Genomic DNA, 20,928 nt, shown 5'->3' on the forward strand with positions numbered 1-20,928 from the left:
CAGTGCCACATCTAGTTTATTATGTAGACTATTATTCTTCACATTCTGTTCCCCTCCTAGCAGTTGACTACCACAAAAGTGATTCAGAGTTGTCAGAACCTTCAGAATGAGCACTCCCAGAGAAGGCGATTCTGGAAAGAAGGGACCCCACCTAGATGGCTTTAATTTTAGCAGTCTTTCCTTGGCAAAACCAACTAGAATCTGGCTTATTAAAACCTATAAGCTGATTAAGGGTCAGTTTCATGACCAGTTCCTTTTAAAACAATATGGCAGAGCATATTGCTCTGTGACTTGAACTGAGCAGGTACCTGGTATTTATCTGCTTAATGAATAGAATTAATGAGTCGATGAATATGTTCTCATTGTCCCCAATATTTTGTGAATGTCTGCTCACTGTTGATTTACCAAGAGGTTTTTAAAGAAACAAGTATCAATTTTTTTTAAAAAAACCTGGAAATGCTAAAAATCTAATTTGGGTGTGGGGGAAAATTGTACATGGGGTCATTGACAGACATGAACAGACATGCTAGGAAGCCAAGGCCAAAGGCTATGTTAATGTCTATGGTAGATCGAGTTGTACCTCTGCCCCTCCCAAATGAGCAGGTGTGAGCAAAGGTATGAAATACCATCGTGTTAGCTTATGCTTGCTTACCACAGGGGACGAAATTCTGACAAAGTTCTCAGCTCTGGCTGGACTCATGCATTTAATTCTTTTGCATACGGCTGGAACCCCTTTCTGGCTTTTCAAGAGACTCTGAAGGTTATAAGCCTTATTTGTTGGACTTTGACTTAGGACGTCTATTCAAACCACCTTTGTGAATTCCCGTGAAGTACTTTGGCTACTGATTGTTAACAGTATTTATGGGACAGAACATTTGAAATGACTGCTTGGTATTTACAGGACCTGTGAACAGTGCTCTAAAGCTTGCGCTTTGTGGTGCATCAGGTCAGTCATTTCTGAGGGAGGGAAAAGCTCATGTGATAAACCTCCTCCTTAATTCAAGTCATGCTTCTGTAGGGCCACAGTGAATCCATGTCTGAGGGAAGCACAGTCCAGCATTGGCACTCTGAAAGCATATTCCCCGCTGGGACTCGCTGTGAAAACACCCTTAACTGAAAAAAGAAAATATGGGATTCCCTTGCCAGAAAAAGAAAAGAACACAGAAAAACATGTGTTCACATGTTTTTTCCCCTCTATTTACTCTCATCACCTGCATAGACTACTATTGATAGGCTCATCTTCATGGTTTTTAAAATGTGATATTCATAACAGGAAAGCAGAGTTGGTATTTGGATTATTTCCTTTAGGCTTAATCATGTTTGTTCTTCCTCATTTATCTGGTGCTTGCACATATGTTGGTGGCATAAACCCTCAGATGGGCCTTTGCAATCAGTGGAAAGCCATTAATCATGATGCTTGCCCCAGATTTTGAAAAATTTCAGCTCTACCTGCCAATTTGAAAATCACCCTGGAGAATTGGTTGAGTATAGCTTTCATGGTCACCAACTTCATTTGTGTCATTTCCATCTTGTATTGCTACACTAGATATTGTTGCTAAATGTTGCTGGATGAATAAGGAATGTACTCCAACCACAGTCATGTCTCTCTGGTTATCCATTAACTCATTTCTGTGAGTATTTTGAATATTTCGATACTTATGAAATAACTTTCAAAGCTACTGACCTGTAGGATCCACTTTGTAATTTGAGGGTGAGATAAGAGAACTGTAAATTTCTATTTCTCTTATGGATAAACATTCTTTTATCTGATAATGTGCTCTTAAAACATTGGAGGCCCTATGCTTTAACTTTTTTCCTATCTCCTCAAAAATATAGTAGGTATATTGCAATGTTATAATATTAATAATACACGGTGGAAAGGCAAAAGAAAATTCATAATTCCAAATTCTAAGAATTGTCTGTTAATTATTGCTGGATGCACTGCCCATTTTAGGAACAGTTTTGATTAGTGCGTCATTTTTGTTGGGTCGTTTTAGGAATTTTTGAGGTAATGCAGCCCTATAATTTGCATTTTACTGGGAAGGCAGGAGCACTGTAGTGCCATTGACTTGTAAATACAATTTATCAATATTTCATAATTTGCATGAGTTTCTTTTACAATTACCTAGCAACAGTCATTCTCCACAGTGTTCTTTCAAAAAAAATGCCGCAGAGACAGACACAGCAGAGTGACCACCAGAATAGCAGCAATAACAGTAATGATCAATATTCTAAACTATGTAAAGGTCCCAACTTAGGGAGACATTCAAAACTAAATGCCTTCTGGTTTCCAGATCTGTATAATTAAATTCTGACTGATGAATTTTCAGCAATGCGATTAAGTTGGACTCTCTCCTTTAAGAGACTAGAGAACCAGAATTTGGTTTGAACCTAAAAATGTCAATCTGAGACCAGGTAAATTGTGCTTTCTTAAATATTGTTAGCAGATGTGACCCATCATTATTTGCAGAGGCTCTTTAGAAATGCCTCTACACAAAGGAAATTCTTGGATCTTGTGTTTTGAAAGATGAGGTACCAGGTGAGGCTGCAGGGTTTCCCCGGCATGCGTATTGCAGTGCAGTGTATGTTGAGCTCTACCCCAGGACCCAGTGTCATTAAGGAGCTTTTTCAACTGAAAAATAGGGAGGAAATTTGTAGTCATTTTTAAAAAGTAGTTTTACCTCACACATTATGGGTATTTTATTGTCTACATACAGAGGATAACTAGCTGAATAGACTTTAAGTGGTTGGCTAGTAGCCAAAATAGGGAGTGTTTTAGACTCATGTTCCTTGATGTCTAAATTCTAAAATGGACTGGATGGGTGGTCTAGTTCAGACATCTTCCCTCCTCCACCTCCCCCCACTTCCCTCCCTGACCATCCCTCACACACAGTTAGTTACAGAGGAAAGAAAGAAGTAGTAAAGGGATTTTTTCTGGTCCTCAAATTTATTTGTGCCTATAACTCTTGACCTAGAAGACATGACCATGTGAATGCCTATTGGGTATAACATTCTAAGTAGGAAAGCATTTTTAGGTGTCGATTTGTAATTTATATGGGATCACGTAAATCTATCTGTAGATCTTGATTCCAAAAATATGAAGCAATACAATTAATGTAGTATTTGAATTGGGCTCAGAAAAAAAACCAAATGAGGAGCCGTCATCAAATCACAGTGTGGTAGAAGGTACACCTGGTGTTTATCTGCAGCTCCATCTGCTATTGTTCTGTTTTCTCTGTGATCTGAGCCCGAACAACTCTGATAGGACCCTTTGACAGAGAAGGACCTTAGAAGGACCTGCAGGATACTTTTAATGGTCCCTTTAGGATACCTTTCCATCAATTAAAAATTAGCCCAGTGAGATATCAGGGAGGCTAGTTTGGGTCAGGAATAGTGAATGAGCTTTCCTTGCCACAAATAATAGGGTCTGATTTGACACTTGAGTGTGAATTTGTTGATTTAAAGCCTGTATATTATTTTTGGGAAGGAATTATCCATTTGTGGGTAATATTAGAAAACTGAATGTAATATAAATAATTTATTTGGGGATTTGGAGTCACTAATCCAGATTGATTAGTTGTCTGCTACAAAAATTCATGTGGCCACAAGGATTTTTGGCACCTTTTCTCCCTACAGCTTCCCCATTCTTTTTCTCTTCTTCAGGTTTTACTCAGCTCCAGGCAACTCTGTTCCCTTGGCATTAGCTTATCGTTAAGGAAATCTACTGGGATAGCTCAAATAGAGGTGGGGGGAGGATAATATTTACTGCCGATTACTCTGCCCCATCTCAGTTGTTCACTTCTGTACCTGGTTGATTTTAACCCAAAGGCAACAAGGGGGTCTCATAGGCCTTATTCGCAGGTATCATATGGTGCATATCCAAAGAGAGAAATGGAAAGGATGTTGTGGAAAGGCCCAGCAAAGTAATAATAGGCTTCCAACAATCTCCAAGTCATTGTTTTCTTAGATCTCTGTAGGTATTTTGCAGCCAGAGAGCTGCTCAGTAAGCAGCATTTGTAAACTCAAGAGATGAGAAAGGAGAAACTGAATCACAGCTTCCGAATAGGTCAAATCAGTAAGGGAGAGTTGCCATTATAAGTCTGACATTGAGCATCTCTTAAGAGAAAATCAGTTGTCCAAGTCACTTAAAGACTTTGTTCCTCAGTTTTCTCATAAGTAATTCAACAGATAGTTATTAAGAATCTGCTGGGTACATTTGGTCAATGTACTTAGATGCATTGAGGGAATACAACCATGGACCAGACATCTTGTTGTTGAAAACCTGATAGTCTAGTAAGGGGGAAAAGGCTTAATTTGTCTATCCACTCAACAAATATTTAGCTAGTACATCTTAAGAACCGGGCACTGCACTGAACAAAGCTTACCTTCGGGGGGGGAACAGACAGTGAACTAACTAATAATACGTATGTCATGTGCCCAGTGATATTAAATATTACAAAGAAAAATGGGGACAGATAAGGGGTTGAACAGTGGAGGGTATGGGTGCTATTTTACATAGCATGCATGGGGATCAGCTTTTCTGATCTGTTGACATTTGAGTTCAGACCTGAAGAAGGTAAAGAAGAGAACTATGCAGACATTATGGACTTTGAGTCTTAAAGGAGAGATCAGTAAATGTAAAGGCTTTCAGGGATGTGGGAGGAACAGTAACCAGTGTGTGGCTTTAGGGGCATGAATGAAGGAGAGAGTGATTGGAAATGGGGATAGCAGGAAACAAAATTGTATCAGACCTTCTAGGCCAGGGAAAGGACCTGGCAGCTCCTTGGTAAGCTGTGATATGGTCTATAGAGCTATGCACATTCCAACTCCATTCATTTCTTGATATAGTAAATATATCCTGAGCCCCTACCATATACAAGATGCTTAATGTTTAGTGACGAGCAAAGCAAGCATAGAGTATAGTGCAGAGCTATAGACAAAGACCTGATTTGTAACATTGCCAGAGAGAGAGAGAAAGAGAGAGAGAGAGAGAGAGAATCTCTTATCTACCATGGCAACATCCTTTAGTATCCCCAGAGGTTTTTTGTTTTTTTTTTTTTTTAATGCATGTCATACTAAAAGCTGAGTTACTTACGTGGGATACTTGACTTCACATACCCACTCATGCAAACGATTCCTTTTTCATTTAATGGAAATCTAAATCTGTGGGTTTCTAGCTTATCCCTTATCTCATGACACCATTTAGATCATAAGCCCCCAGGTCTCAAGTACATTTACCATGAAGCTTCATTTTTCTCCCTACTAGTTACCAGATTCAGCAATAAAAATGGAGGACACCACGTTAAATTTGAACTTCATGTAAATAAACGATGCATAATTTTTTAGTATTAAATGGGATATACTCCTATTTTTAAAAAGTGTTTACTTAAAGTAACTGCTACATTTTATCTGGCAACCAGTCCTAATTGGCCACACAGTCCTGTGTACAGTAGTAACAGCAGCATATGGAAAGGTTTGATTAGTCTGTGATAATTTCACTGATCACAAAGGGTCAAACCACTGGAATTTCACCCACTGAAAATGAACCCTGGGAAGAGAACCGCAAAGTTCTAACGAGTTGACTACTTAAATTCCATTCCTCCTGCATCTGCTGGTACCTAGTCCAGTAGTTATCTTGGAACAATAAGCCTCTTGTAAGGCACAGTCAATAGGTACAGTATAGTAGTTGAGAGCCATTCAGCCTATGCAAGTAAATTTGTAAGTTTAATTAGTGGGATAGCAATTGAGTAAGCCATTGGACAGTATGTGAGTCACTTCTTCAGAACAAATGCAGAGGAAGTATACTTTATTACAAGATTTAGTTATCAGCAGATTATTTGCTTCATGAAAGATGGTGAAAGTAGAAAATCGGTCAAATAATGAAGACTGGGAAATTCCACATTCAAAGGTGAGGTAGACAAAAGACAATTCAGATAGACCTGAAAATAGAAGGTGCCATATTTTTCATGTGCTATCTGGGAAACGAAATATATATGTTTTCGTTTGTAATTGAGGACTGTTTTGCTAGGTGTGACAAACCTTGTCAGAATATGTTACAAAAACACAGTGTGATCTCCCATTTAAAATAAAGAATAATGTTCACAGATTCAAGGAAAATAGTTTGGAAAATCAAGATTAAACTCTACTGGGCTGTAGAGCCAGATAATGATAAAAATAATGATTTTTGGTCATAATCATGGTAAGAGCTTACATTCATTGTGGACTTCCTGCATGCTGGCTTGTTACTTTGAATCTTTCAGAAAGAATATGCCCTGGTGGAATTATATGTGCATGGATTTATTTGGGGTAAAGCCTATTAAATATAAAGAGAGGGAGCAAGAGTTAACTGGGAGAGCTTTCACACCACAATACTGACCTGATACCTGTGGAAGGAGATGGGGAAGGAAGGAGGATTGGGTTGGAAGCCTCTCACATATCAGTAAGTTTCTAAGAAAGTTTTTGTACAGGAGAGTCTTTGAGCCAAAATCACCTGTTTTAAGAGTTCTATGTCCCATGGGGTGCCTGGGTGGTTCAGTTGATTGTCTGACTCTTGGTTTGCCCTCAGTTCACAATCTCAGGGTCGTGAGATTGAGCCCTTCATTGGGCTCAGTGGTGAACGTAGAGCCTGCTTGAGCCTCTCTTTCCTTTTCCCTCTGCCCCTTGCACTCTCTCTTTCTCTCCCTGTCTCTCAAAAAAAAAAAAAAAAAGAAAAAAGAAAAAGAAAAAGTTGTGTGTCCCACTGGATTGGGTCCACATTAGTATTCTCCCCCTTAGTCATTGGCTGGAATATCCTGGAGGAAGGATGGCCTTTGAACAGAGGAATGGCAGCTGGGGTTATCAGGCAGTTATGCTCCTTGTAGCAAGTGATCTGATGGCTCATTTTCATGGCCACCACAGCAAAGCACCGTGCTGGGATTTCTCTTCTCCTTATTTAATCCTAATAGAACCTTACAGAAAGAGGTACGATTAGCATGCCCATTTTACATATGAAGAAACTGAGACACAAAGAATTTAAATAGTTTGTCCACCATCCAGAAGGTGGAAAGTGTACTCAAGCTTACTCTAATTCCAGGGTCTAATTGCTTAATCATGACATTGTGTTATAGAAAGAACAGCATTCAGCTTCTGGTTCCATATCTTATTGATTATGTGAATTTGAGCAAGTAATTTGAACTCTTGGACTTATGTTTCCTCATTTATAAGGTGGGATGTCATCACCTTCCCAGGAAATGTGTTTTTGTCACTGTTTTGTTTTGAGCTTAAACAATGTTAGTTCCTTTTCCTTCCTCATGTTTTTCTCTCATCTGGGATTGTCATCTCTTCCTTTATTCCTTATCTCATCCTCCCAGGTATCTGCCTCAGCCTTGCTCAGGCTCCCACAGGTTTAACTATGTCCTCAGAACTAACAGGACTGTTTCTGTACAGATTTTATATATGGATGTATGTTGGTATGTAAAGCACCTAGAACTTGCGGTGATCCGTGGTAGATAGTCAATCACGTATAGCCCGCCTTCTCTTTCACCTGCCTCATTGCCTAATAGACAGGAGCCATATTGCCAGAGGGGCGATCCAGAACACATTTTTTTTTCTTGCTTCAGATATTTGAGGGGCCAAATTACATTCTTGTTTTTCTTCTGAACATTCTTTACTCTCTTTCCCTATAATCTCAAGTATTATGAGTACTTGATTTTTTAATGGTTTTCAACAGTGGACTGAATTTTCACTTGATTTTTCTGCTGGAGACAGAGAGTATCAAATGAGATGAGCTGTGAGATATTTATACCAGATGCCATCAAGTTTGTCAAATGGCATAAAACAATTATGATTGCCAATAAATTTGAAGGTATTGCAGTGACAAAAGAGGTACGAATGTATTTATTGAAAACATAAAATGTTTATTTCTGTTCCCCGTTGTTGGTGAAGTGCAATCGAAACTTGTACCTCATCCCTTTGATTTTAGATTTCTGAATTATTTAAAAGAATCGGTTAATTCTCCAATTCAAGTGAGTAAGACCAAGTTCATTAGGATATCTGACTCCTAGCATGTCCCACATTCACAGATCATGTTAACTCCATGGAGAGGTTTATCTTCTCTTAAAATTGCAAATGCTGCCCAAACTGAAAGCTTTTCCATTAAATGCATTCTTGCAGCTTTGGACTATAAGTAAGATCCTTAATGATAGAGAGGGGGACAATGAAGTACCTTGTTGTCAGAGCATCAGCCAGTTCTAAAAGTAGTAGTGTTTAGAACATGCATGTCCTTTGAGTTCTAGCAGATTTGCAAATTGGTATCATGAAATAACATATAGGTAAACTCCGCACACACTAACACATTCTTTTCACCAATGGAATGGTTGCCAACTGGTGGTTCCCGAAGGCGGTGAAAAGAAAAATCTTAAAAGAAATTATGCGTTTTCCTCCTAGAAAAAGCTACACAGGCTGAAGATTTTTGCTTTTGACTCCATTTATGAACTCACTGGTTATCTTAACACTTACAGAGATTTATAGTTTGGATTCATTAGGTAAAAGGTGGGGGAGAGATGAATTATCCATTATTTAATGAAGGTGGCAAATTAAATACTTTGAGAAATAGGCTCCATGATAGGAAAATATTACAAGATATCCTTAGTAGAGAAAAGATACAGAAGCCTCAACTACGGACCAGTGGTTGAATAATAATAGCCTTTAAGTTTTTCTTAATGGAAGGAGAGAGAAGATAAAAGCAGGTTCCAGTAAGACTCAGACAAGACTGGTTGTGGCCATAAGCTGTCTAGCATCTCTATATTTTTTCCTTCCACTCATTTTTTCCACTAGATATTGCTGAATTCAATTCTACCTGAGCAGAATTGATAGTGAAGGTCAATGGTGAAACAGCTCAAAATAGGAGACTGAGGCAGCACTTCTCTACATAAATTGATCAGGAAAGCATACTTTTGGAATACAAGATCTAAAGAAAGTTTGGGCAGCCTGGTCATACATAATTGTGTAGAATATTTGAGTTCCAGGCTCAGATCTCTCTCTGTATAGATTCTTTCTGTGCGTCAATTGGAGAGGCAAGAGAACTGACCATAGTTGTATAATATTACATACTAGAAACTTTAAATCATTTGGATATGTTATCTTAATTTGGCATAATAGTTCTGAGAAGATGAGGAAAATGAGATTCAGGGATGTTGAGGCACAAATCCATGGTCAGCAGTAAGTGAGTGGCAGAGGAGGTGCTACTTCATTTTTCATTTTCCCAATTAGACTTTGAGACTCAACAGAAATAATGGGTAGTGAGGTGCTCTGAAATGTTTTGGAGCAACTATAATAATCTCCAATAGCTTGTATTGTAAGGTTTTCAGTGTATCTTCTATCTGTCCTGTTCCCTCTTCCCAGGGAAATTACAACCCTGAGGTTAGGAAATGACAACGGTGATGTCACACTTGTGGTGGTGGTAGTGATGGCAGTTAACTAGTTAAAACTAGATGATCTCCCAGTCTTTTCAACTGAATACTGACACCTGAAAACAGTGATATGTCAGAGTGTGCTGAAAGTGAAGCGAGTAAGAGTGGGTGTGCAGTTATTCTGCATTTTGCTAGGGATACCTCGTGTACTATGGGCAACGTGTCACCATCTGACGTATGTACCAAGTGAGGAACATGGCATTATTAATAACTAATTCAGGGATCCCTGGGTGGCGCAGTGGTTTAGCGCCTGCCTTTGGCCCAGGGCGCGGTCCTGGAGACCCGGGATCGAATCCCACATCGGGCTCCTGGTGCCTGGAGCCTGCTTCTCCCTCTGCCTGTGTCTCTGCCTCTCTCTCTCTCTCTTTCTGTGTGTGTGTGTGTGTGACTATCATAAATAAAAAAAATTAATAACTAATTCATTGTTATTTTTTAGAGGATGCAAAATAAATATGAATAGAAGCCCTATTATTTTCTTTAAGTCCCCCTAACATGTATTTTGAGGAGACAACTATGTTAACTGTATACTCCTTGAGGGCAGAAACTAATATTCATGCTGCACTTCATATTTTTAAAAGTTTTTATTTATTTATTCATGAGAGACACACACAGAGAGAGAGAGGCAGAGATACAGGCAGAGGGAGAAGCAGGCTACACACAGGGAGCCCAAAGCTCGACTCGATCCCAGGACTCCAGGATCACACCCTGGGCCAAAGGCAGGAGCTCAACTGCTGAGCCACCATCGTGCTGTACTTCAAACACAATGTCTGGCACTATAAATGTTTTTGGAATGAATGAATGAGTGATTAAATGAGTGAATGAATAGATCTTGTCCTCAGGAGTTCAGAGTCTTTTGTTTTTAATTGAGATGTGTTTGACATATAACATTGTGTAAGTTTAATTGTATACAACATATTGATTTGATTCATGGCAGTATGATCTCCAACAGCTAACATCTCTACCTCGTTATGTAATTATCATGTCTTTGAGTGTTGGGAATGATTAAAATTAGTCTCTAATAATGTTGATAATTCAGTTTTGTCATCTATAATCACTGTACTGTATGCTAGGTCTCTAGGACTTCTTTATCTACTAATTGCAAGTATACATGCTTAAACAGTATCTCTTCTATTCCCCCCCACCCTGGTAACCACCAATTTAGGATTTTAACGTCTTTTAAGGGAAAAATAATAGGTAATTATAGGTAATTTCTCCTCTTTCCAATTCATCTTTGCCCAATCATACTAGTGTTTATTAATATATGTGAGAATCCTTGTGTTAGATGATGGGGACATAAAGATAAATGAGGTTAAGATGCAGTTCTCATTGGGTGCACATTTAAACACAATTTGCCATCAAATGTGATTGTGTTTTTCCGAAGGTATTTCAAGTGTTTGGGGCCCATGATGAAGGTGGTACAAGAGATAAAAAGCTACTCAAGAGGCAGCAATAGTTAAGTTTTAGGTGTTCATAAAAGAGATTTATTGGATATTTAATATAAATATTGAAATGTATGTAGATTTCCAGATGTTACCTATGGTCTCCTTGCCCCTTAGAATTAGCTCGAGACCTCTGTCCCGCACACTGAAGAAATCTAATGTCTACCACAGGATTTTTTAACATTTTGGAGAGGGCTTTCGGGCTCAAGTCCCCTTCTAGCTGTAGATTCCTTTATTTGCTGAGTTAATTGAGGCTTCTCCATAGCCTTATCCAGGCCCTGCACCCAGGTGTGGGATTCACCCCCTTCATTATACTTCTATACTACATACATAGAAATTATGGAAGTAGTTGACTTTGGTGAAGTTGTAAGGTGGCAGGGTTGGGGAGGGAGCACTTAGGTTATATCTCAGAACACACAAACCACTTGACATTGATTTTAAACAATTCTGCTCTTAAAAACCACTTAGGCCATGGTGCCACATTACCACAGCAGCCTGTTCTGTCTCCTACCCTCTTCTTTCTGAGCCTCTTTTTGTTCTTGTTAACTTGTAAACACAGAGGAGTTTCACTATCTCGTATTTCCTTCAATTTTGCAAATTTATGTTCTTGGGAGTTCACTTTATCGCTAAAAAAATACCATCGGTGTATTTTCCTAATCAATGAATTCTAGTACTCTTTTTTTTTTTAAAGATTTTATTTATTTATTCATGAGAGACACAGAGAGAGAGAGAGAGAGAGAGAGAGACAGAAACATAGGCAGAGAGAGAAGCAGGCTCCCCTCAGGGAGCCCAATGCGGGACTGGATCCCAGGACCCCCGGATCACAATGTGAGCCAAAGGTAGAAGCTCAACCACTGAGCCCTAGTACGCTTGGTTAATAAATGGGATTCACTAGCTATATATGAGAGGGAAAACACAAGGTCCTTGTCAAGCAAAAAGAGCATTAGGCCCATCACATAAGGCTCCCTTTGGCAGAGGCAGAGTGTTTCTGACCAGTGTCTAATACACCAGTTGTATCCTATTTAATTCTTCACTGGCCGGCCATATAGCGCACTCTCCTTGGAATGAAGCTTGCTGACTGGTCAACAGAAAAGCATCCAGAAAGGAGAGATGGAGACAAAATTAAAGTGTGACTTCTTTGGCATCCACCTTTGGAACATAGGCCTTCCCCCACTTTACTCTAATTCAATTGAGTAGATGTTGGGTGGAAACTAATACAGTTAAAAAGAACTTCATGTAATCTCACTAACATTCTTAGAACATGATGCTCAAGGTCTTCTGGTCAAGGATATTTGCATTTGCATTTAGAGAATAGTTAGAGCCAGAACTCTGTGAATGTGAAAAGTCCTTGCTCTAAGGATGACATTTCTAAGCTGTCAAAATCTGACGCGCTCAAGGCTAAAACCCAAAATTGCCTTATATTCCGTAAATATTGAAAAGAAAGCTTAGCATGGCACTGGTGAATTTGCTAGCCAAGGTACTAGCCTAGTGGGTTGGAATCAGAGAAAATCCATTTGTTGAGTTTAGATTGTTATAAAAATTCAAGCCTGAGGGACATGGCAAGAGAGTATAACGGGCAGACACAGTCCCACATTTCCCTGTTGGCACTCAGCCACTCTGACACTATTTACGAGTGAAGTTTCATTTGGGACATAAGCACATTACAGAAATTTCTGTTACTTGACTGTTCTTATCTCTAATTTCTTCATGTTTACTGTGAACTACAGAAATATTCACACCAAATCTTCACATATTCTATTCACTCACTCAATCAACATTTATTTAGCAAACATCTGCTGTATGCCAGACACTGTTCCAGGCATCAGTTACAGGACTGTTGGAGCCCAGAGAAGTTCAGTGATGTGCCCGAAATAACACGATGAGCAGTGGAACTGAAGCCTTTGAGGTCCAGCACTTGTCCTGCCTTCTTTCTCCTATAGTATTACTCTGCTTTTCTTTGCCTTCTTGCTTCTCCTCCCAAAAGAAACCAGAATTGGAAAGCTACTTGAAAGGCTATTGAAACATTTCCTTTAATTTGCCAACAAGTTGTGAAGTTTATTGGCAAGTCACGTATTTAGAATTCCGAATTGAATTATTGCAGTTTTAATATCACATCTTTTTGCATGTGATTCTCTGAAGAGTGTCGGCAAAGGCCAGTACTATTATAAAGCAGATTGTAAACTCCGTGAAGGCAAGGACTGTTTATTCTTTCTTACTTACTGTTTTGTGGTTTTCCTGTAGCACAGTGCCTGCCATGGAGTCTGTGTCGACAATCGTTTGTTGTAAATGCAGAACGAAATGCATCTCTCATGCCTTATAACATCTCTGTTTATCTTGTGTAGTGTGTGTGCAATATGAGCTCTCCATAAAAGCCTGCTCCAGGGGAGATCATAAGTGATGTCATCCGTATTCAGTGGGCCTCCGCTTAGAGCATGAATTTCCCAGCCCATATTTTCCTATGTTCAGTGCTTAGATGGCCAGTCAAGCAGCTTGCAATTTTGCTTACTGGATTGAGGGTGGGAAGTATGCCTATAATACCTGGAGGCGGGGGTGGGTGTTCATGATACCGGGGGGTGGGGGGACTGTGATACCTGGGGGGGGGTGCCTATGATACCAGGGAGGGAGGGCCTATGATACTTGGTGGGGGGGGGGTTTGCATATGATACTGGGGGGAGAGGGCGTGCCTATGATACCTGGTGGGAGAGTGCATATGATATCGGGGTGGGGGAAGGTGTGCCTGTGATATAGGCAACACAGCAAGATGGTTTTTCTGGCAAGACATGGGAAGTTTGCTGCCAAGTGAGGGAGGAAAGTTTTTCCCCAGGTCTTGGCCAGGAGTGGCAGGAGTTCAGGCTGCACATTTGATAGTCTTCCCTTTTTGCCGCCACCACTGTCCTCATCTGCCTGTAGTCGTCGGTTTTCCTAGGTGTAGCACTCCAACAGAAGACGGTATGTGAGTCAGAACCAGGTGTGACTAGTCAAACTGTGAGAGATGTGCAGGTTATGTGGCAAAACTGACTTAGACATGAAAAGATCTTTGTGCCATAAGAGGCTGAGCAAAAGGAAGGAATGCAAGAATAAATAGAAGTAGGCTCTGTGTAAGCATGTAAGCAAGTACACATGTGAAAAGAAAGGCCAACTAATAATTCTAATAAGTAACCTATACTTTATGGGAAAGCATAAATGTAAGACATGATGTCTCTCTTGCTCACTCTTCTTTTTCATGATCTTGTAGGGTCTATCTAGAAAGTGGGTAAAATTTGAGGAAGGTGATGGGTTTGATAACTTCACTTACTGGAGGAACTGTTTTTTGAAAGGAAGAGAGGGTGGCCCTCCAATTTGAACTTCGACAGGTGCATGGGTAAAAGAGGGATTGGAAACCGAGGCCAGAGCCTTGACTTTGTCACTTATCTGGCCGTGAGATGCTTTTAAAACATTCAGATGCACTTGGGAAAGGGTACTTAACCTCTCTGTGCCTTAGCTTCTTCGTCTATGAAACGGGACTACTGATTCTTGCTCTTCTTGCTGCCTAGAATTTAGTAAAGATATAATGAGGGGTTGCCTGGGTGGCTCAGTCAGCTAAGCATCCGCCTTCGGCTCAGGTCATGATCCCGGGGTCCTGGGATTGAGGCCCGCATCAGGATCCCTGCTCTGCAGGGAGTCTGCCTCTCTCTCTCTCTCCCTCTGTACCGCTCCCCCACACACACTTGTGCTCTCTCTCTGGCGTGCTGTCTCTCTTTCAAATAAGTAAAATCTTTAAAAAGAAAAAAAAGATATGATGAGATATCCGCAAACACTTTTTAAGAAATAGAATGAGGAATTCCTTCATTTCTAGCCCTGGTCTCCAGACAAATGCTAGGAGACAAAATTAGTATATTCCACATCTTTTTTTCAGTCAACCTAACAGTACTCGTTTTCAGGTGAATACGGTTACAAAGCTGTTGCATGGGAAATGAATGTTCCTCACCTCTGGAAGCATATTTTACCGTTTAGCCCACAACTTCTCTCCCATGCCCACAGAGTCCTAAGGACACTGAAAGGTATTCTTTCCATATTTATCATTTTTTCCCTTTATTCCCAAGCTAACCTAGAATTCTAAAATTTTCAAAGATAATTTTTAAAAATGTAAGCACCTAGAATTACCTCAAATCGCTCAAACAAATAAATGAAACTCACAATTTCTAATAATGACATTCCAGTTGATTCAGAATACATTTAAGGAATCTTTAGACGATGTTAGCATATTAGTGTTTGACCTCATTCTTAAACTTCCTTGAATCTATAGCCATTTTTCTTGTTTGTACTGAGTATATTCACTCCAGTGACATTCAGATACACTTTTAGTTGGCTTTTATTTCAGTTTTTCTTTTTCTGGGACAGTCAGCTTAGAGACAAAATAGGCTCAAGCCCAGCATGTTTATTGTTTTGGCAAAAAGATGTATTTCACTAGATGGTGAGGGTTATAGGAACACGATTGTTTCCAGTAATTCTTATGTGTGTTTAGTGGTCTTAAGTGGAAATATTAGTGTCTTCTTTCTTAAGCCACTGGTCTGAAAGATCTATCAAGCATAGAATTTAAATCTTTGGCAGATTATGTCTACAGTTTTAGAAGTTTTGAGCACCTTCTGATTCCAACTCTTACCTCTGCTTTTGAGTCTCCATTTCTATCCATTATGACCTCTGCCTACCAAATACTTGTGTCCTCAAGATATCAAAGCTCATTTTAAAAAAGAAAAAGAAAAAAAAATAAAAAGATAGGGCAGCCCGGGTGGCTCAGTGGTTTAGCGCCGCCTTCAGCCCAGGGCATGACTGGAGACCCAGGATCAAGTCCCACGTCGGGCTCCCTGCGTGAAGCCTGCTTCTCCCTCTGCCTGTGTCTCTACCTCTTTCTCTCTCTCTCTGTCTCTCATGAATAAATAAATAAATAAAATCTAAAAAAAAAAAAATGAAAAGATAGTAAGTTTCAAAGCATATGTCCAATATATATTGGGAGGGCTATGGTATGTTTGCCTTTTTATGCACTTTTCTGGTGGAACCAAATTTGTTCAGCCACTCTTCTCAGAAAAGTCTGAAACCGTGCCCACGTAGAGGTACAGCAGGACAAGCAAGAGTCAGTCATTCCCAAGACCTTGTTTTTTGCTTTGTGGTGCCTACCGAGGAGGCTATTTATAATCTGACATATATGACATAAATTGGTAGAGAAGAGCCTTCTTCGTTAAATGGTTCATTCATTTCACTGGCCTGATGCAAGTTATATGAACCACAATGAGTCACAACAATTACTCGTTTAATTCTTTTTTTACCCTGTATTCATCTAAAAGGTTTGCTCTATAAATATAAGACCTGTAGATAAAAGGTTTCTCTAAAAATCACTCTCTTTTCAAGATGTTTTCATTAGTTGGGATTCATTTAAGTGGGTTCTACGCTGCATACCATTAAAGGTGTGTGTAAATGTTTTTATTGGTTTCTTCCCTATCTTCCACTGTGATATTTCCCCTATCAGAGGCAGTGCCATTAACCTTAGCAGTGCTGAGTGTGATTGTCTTTCGATCAGCCCCATCATTGCAAACCACTGATCCATAGCTTACATTACTTAAACCACTGGTTCCTAAACAGAAAAATAGCCCCATTACCTTCCTTGGAATGGCGATAGCCTGTCTGAAAAATCCTTTCAAAAAGAAGAGTGAGCAAAAATACTTCCTACTTCCTTTGGGAATAGTCCTTTCTTTGATATAAATGTTGTAGTAGTAGACTGTAAGTGTCCTATTTTAACTATACACGAAACATTGATTGAGTGCCTGCTGCATTCAGGGTGCTGTGTGAGGTATATGGATGATACAAAGATGGTTTGGGTGCAGTCCTTTAAGAGACATGCTTTTTTTCTGCAGGTGATGGGCGTATATGCCTCTAATAATAATATAGGGTAGATATGCTACATGCTCTAAGAACAAAACAAAGTCTCCTGAGAAGATAGTAGAGAGAATGCTTTAATTCAGACTTCAGGGACAGGGAATGGAGAGTTGGATTTCACCCCAGCAGAGAAGAGTGAGGCACATTCCAAATCAGTAGAAATAGCCCCCACAGGCTCTGTGTGATCTAAAACTTTATGGTGAGCTTGGAAAAGAACCAAATAGTCTGGTATGGCTTGCAAAAGGTGAAAATGGGGGATGACAGGAAGGCACAGTGTGCACAAGTATGACCTTCATGTTTTAGCTTTACCTTTTCGGTTCTCCTTGCAACATAAATCAAAGATGCTATCAGTTCACACACATGGCAGACTCTCACTGTCATTAGAGTTCATGTCTTAATCCCACCCCATCATTCACCCAGAATGTTGAAGACAGTATCGGATTAGGAACCCAGAAAACTGGGTTTCACTGCTGGCTTGGTTGTTAAGTAGCTGTGACCTTGAATAAGTAACTATTCTTCCCTGAGCCTTGATTTCCTTTTCTGTAAACCAGAATAAAGATAGTGCCTACCTCATAGTTGTTAAGAGCTTAAATGAGATCATGCATAAAAGGCATTTAGCGCAGTGCTCTTGGCATCTAGCTAGTGCCCCTCAAAAATGGAAACTACTAATTTTCAAAAATATTTTGACACCTCATCTCCCATCTTTTTTTTTAATCTGTCCTAATACTTTATTCGTTACCTTTTGGCCTGCGCCCAGCTAGATGGGCTCTAGGGAAGGGCTCACCATTCATCAGCTCCCAACTGGGAGAATGAGAAGGCCTTGACCAAGCCCTCCAGGGTCATGGACTATGAAGTTTTAAGGGGGCAAGTCTGGCCTTTCCTGGGTCAGCATGGGGTATCCAGGTAGGGGCGTAGGTGGGGGCCGACAGCTTTCCGCCTGTCTGCAGTCTAGTTGTGTTTGGAGAAGTATTCTTTGCTGTCGTCCATGTTAGGCTTGATTGTGTCACTGCCTGGCTTCCAGCCAGGCGGGTAGACTTCCCTGTGCTCATCCGTGTACTGCAAGGCCTGAATCAGTTGCAGAACTTCATCCACAGAGTGCCCCACAGACAAATCATTGACAGTGATCTGGAGAGGGACACCTTGCCATCGATGATAAAGAGGCCCCTGTAGGCAATGCCCTCATCTTCCTTCAGCACACCATAATCTTCGGATAAACTTCTAGTTACGCAGCCAGCAGGGGATGTTCAGGGGGCCTCCGTCCTTCCTGGGAGTGTTGATCCAAGCAGGTGGGTGAACTGAGAGTCCACGGAGACCCCAGCATCTCACAGCGCAGCTTGCCGAAGTCTTTGGCATGCTCGCTAAAGCCAGTAATCTCCATTGGGCAGACGAAGGTGATGTCCAACGGGTAGAAAAAGGGGACCAAGTATTTCCCTTTGTAGTTGCAAAGCTTCGCCTCCTTGAAGATGCTGTCCACCACAGCAGTGACCTGGAAAGGCGCAATGGGCTTTCCGATGTGTGCCTTGCCAGAGGTCATGACTGCAAGCTGCATGGGCAAGGGCAGCGCGCACAGGTTGGCAGATGCACGAATACCCTCATCTCCCATCATAAATGAACTGGAGTTTATTTTAGTTATTGATAACTTATAACACACTGAGGGAAAAATCCCTCTGTTCAGAGTGGGTGCATTAATTTGAAAAGAAGATCCCAACTATTTCCTTTCCTATAAAAAGCACTCTAGGTGAGTGCCGACTTCTATTTGTAGAAGAGGCATTTTGCAGATTTGGAGATCTAAGGCTTAGAAAATTGGACTTTCATGCGTATCTAAGATAATTTCTAATAGAGCTATTTTTCATCCAGTGGGTTTATAGAAGCTAAGAGAAGATAGTCTTCTCTAGTTATGTACTAAGTGCTAAAGTTTTCCTTACATGGTTCCATCCTTTCTCAAAAGGCTCTAAAGATCCCTCACATCGCTGTTAGCATTTACTGCCGCTACCATAGCAATTTTGCATCTTGATCTTTTCATTGATTCATATTTTACCTTCTATTTAGATCTTTGAAATTCTTTTCTGAACTTTGAAAAGACATAAGAGTATGACAGCTTGACCTGGCTCTGTCTTAGGCTATGGAGAAGAGATTAACTTATGTTCCAAAACTAGGGTGTTACCTCTTTAATTTTTCTTTTAAATTTAATCTCTGTGTCTGTAAAAATTAAAGTTGTTGGGTTTTTTTTTTGGTTTTTTTTTTTTTTTACTTAAAGCACAACCTTTAAGAAAAGCATTTTTGTTAAAGGGAACTCTTAATGGGGAGAAGGAGAGATAACAAATTTGAAGAGAATGTCTGGCAGCACAGACTTCTGCAAGTTTGAGGCGCTTGGTGAAATTTCAAACAGTCCAAATGGAAAATTACCCAGTCTGTTTCCTCAAGATAGACTTGTTTGTACAGCTACTCAAAGTTTAAATGGCAGAACAGTAGGTACACACGCTGTACTTATAAGCTGTGTTTGTATTACAATGCTGTGTTTTTAACCTCCTTTGAATTTGGAACACAGGCTGGTTAATGTCTTAGTTCTGTGCTTCCTGGATTATTAGGGAATAGCTCGGTTGTATTTAATAACCAGAAAGAAAAGAAAAAAATAGGCAAATAACTCTGCTAAAAATATCTCTCATCTCTTGGGTTTTTTCTTCTGTTTTATAGGGAGACTATTTAAAAGTTAGATATTAAGTCCCAGTCTCATGAGACTGAAGAGTGTTCAAATAGCTGAGGGTTTTCTTGAGTATCCTTATTTTGTAGAGACCCAGTGAAGGAACACACAGGACAACTTGAATTCATGAGAAGATCTGGTGCATCTCTGATAATCATGTTTTATATGATTATGGGCAATGGTAATAATAGCTAACATTTGTATTATCCCTTGGAGTTTTGCAGAACACTTTCCTATGCATTATCTTCTTGCCTATCTTCTTCTAAGTATAATTACATGATATTCAAATCGGTCTCTCCCCAATTCACTGGAGCATGAGTAATAAATATAGTGAATTGTAAAAAACTGACACATGTCTAAAATTTTGGAGAACAAGGCCATGAAAAATTAGAGTCCATGAAGTCTAAATCCTCATTTGTACTTGGTAAAATAATATTATAGAAAATGATATTGAAATGTAATACAACTATTTCTGTATATTAGTAGTTAGCTCACAGAGATTTATAGAACGTGTTACAATAATTTCTCTACAGTGAATGATCCAGTACAACCAATTTTATTTCTGTTTCATGTAATAGTTCTTTCCCATGAAAATAAATATACTATTAAATTGTGATCTTTCTGGGGTGCCTGGGTGGCTCAGTGGGTTAAATATCTGCCTCTTGATTTCTGCTCAGGTCATGATCTCAGGGTCATGAGATCGAACTGTACATGGGGCCCCCCATAGGGCTCCACACTCAGTGGGAAGTCTGCTTGAGATTCTGTCCCTCTCTCTCTGCCCCTCCCCCTGCTTGTGCACGCTCTCTCTCTCTCTCAAATAAATAAATAATAAATCTTTAAAAAAAGAAAAACTAGAGGTGCCTGGGTGATTCAGTTGGTTAAGCATCTGCCTTCAGCTCAGGTCATGATCTGAGTCCTGGAATGGAGCCCCGCATTGGGCTCCCTGCTCGGCGGGGAGCTTACTTCTCCTTCTTCCTCTGCAGCTCCCCCTGCTTGTGCTCTCTCTCTGTCAAATAAATAAATAAAATCTAAATAAAAAATAAGGGGATCCCTGGGTGGTTCAGCAGTTTAACACCTGCCTTTGGCCCAGGGTGTGATCCTGGGACCCCGAGATCGAGTCCCATGTCAGGCTCCCTGCATGGAGCCTGCTTCTCCCTCTGCCTGTGTCTCTGTGCCTCTCTCTCTCTCTCTCTCTCTCTCGAATAAATAAATAAATAAAATCTTTTTTAAAAAAGAAAGAAAGAAAGAAAAAAAGAAAGAAAAGAAAAGAGAAGAGAAAAGAAAGAAAAGAAGAAAGAAAAAAGAAAAGAGAAAAGAAAAGAAAAGAAAAAAGAAATCTTTCTAATTACCAGGCTGACATAAAGGCGTGTGTGTATGCGTGTGTGCATAGTTTGTATGTATGTAATCTGTGTATATATAATAGCTCCAT

At 39.9% G+C, this 20,928-nt stretch overlaps 1 protein-coding gene and 1 pseudogene across 15 annotated transcripts in view; one reads left to right on the plus strand and one right to left on the minus strand.

The window, feature by feature from the left end:
• The window catches only part of NFIA (nuclear factor I A), a 373,976-nt gene that overhangs the window by 197,181 nt on the left and 155,867 nt on the right, over positions 1-20,928 (plus strand). The gene's annotated exons all lie outside the window — the stretch shown is intronic.
• Positions 17,732-20,827, minus strand: LOC140630407 (peroxiredoxin-2 pseudogene; annotated as a pseudogene).

This window comes from Canis lupus, chromosome 3, assembly GCF_048164855.1.
Source record: "Canis lupus baileyi chromosome 3, mCanLup2.hap1, whole genome shotgun sequence".
Lineage (NCBI taxonomy): Eukaryota > Metazoa > Chordata > Mammalia > Carnivora > Canidae > Canis > Canis lupus.